At 41.9% G+C, this 821-nt stretch overlaps 1 protein-coding gene across 1 annotated transcript in view; it reads left to right on the forward strand.

The window, feature by feature from the left end:
- The window catches only part of klhl5 (kelch-like family member 5), a 17389-nt gene that overhangs the window by 3613 nt on the left and 12955 nt on the right, over window positions 1-821 (forward strand). The gene's annotated exons all lie outside the window — the stretch shown is intronic.

Below are 821 nucleotides of genomic sequence, written 5' to 3' on the forward strand. Positions count from 1 at the left end.
AGACATTATTAGAGGGACCAAGGACCAAGCGGAGGCTCAGAGGGGATCGAGCCTTTTGCGTTGCCTCTTCCGATCTCCCGCTGAACATTCGGCAAGCCCCCAGCTGCTCATCTTTAAAACTCATTTTGATTCTTTGGCTTTAGACTCAGCTTGTGACTTGGTTTTGGTTTTTACTGTTTTTGTGCTTTTTACTGTCTTTCTTATTAATTTACGATGTTATTGTTTGTTGTTGTGTGCCTTCTTTTTGCTTTGCATATAGGGATGGTTGTTATAAAGTGCTCTCCAAATACAGTTCAGTTGCGTTGAGTCATCCGGCTGGAATTTCTTTGGTTATGTTGGGTCTCGGTGTTTGAATGGCAATCATCCCTAAAGGGCCTTCTTTTTGCTTTGCATATAGGGATGTTTGTTTTAAAGTGCTCTCCAAATACAGTTCAGTTGCATTGAGTCATCCGGCTGGAATGTTCTTTGGTTATGTCGGGTCTCGGTGTTTGAATGGCAATCATCCCTAAAGGTAACATCAGTTCATTTTTCATCACTTTGTGATGTGGCCACTAAATTAAAAACCCACTCCCATCAATGAAATGCAGTCTCGGCAGCCTTGATGATTGATGATTCACCTGGTAGCTATACTTCATTGCTTTACCTGTGAGCTCAACACATCTCTCTTATCACTTCAACTGGAGTTGGAACAGCCCCGGGCTTCATCTTCCCCACAGAAGTCTCCTTGCTTCCTTCCAATTTCCATCGATATCAACAAAGTTGGTGGAATTTTAAGGAGCGTGTGTACTCTTTATTTTTATTCCAATAGTGCATAAGTATGA

This window comes from Hippocampus comes, unplaced genomic scaffold (genome assembly GCF_001891065.2).
Source record: "Hippocampus comes isolate QL1 unplaced genomic scaffold, H_comes_QL1_v1.1 scaffold51, whole genome shotgun sequence".
Lineage (NCBI taxonomy): Eukaryota > Metazoa > Chordata > Actinopteri > Syngnathiformes > Syngnathidae > Hippocampus > Hippocampus comes.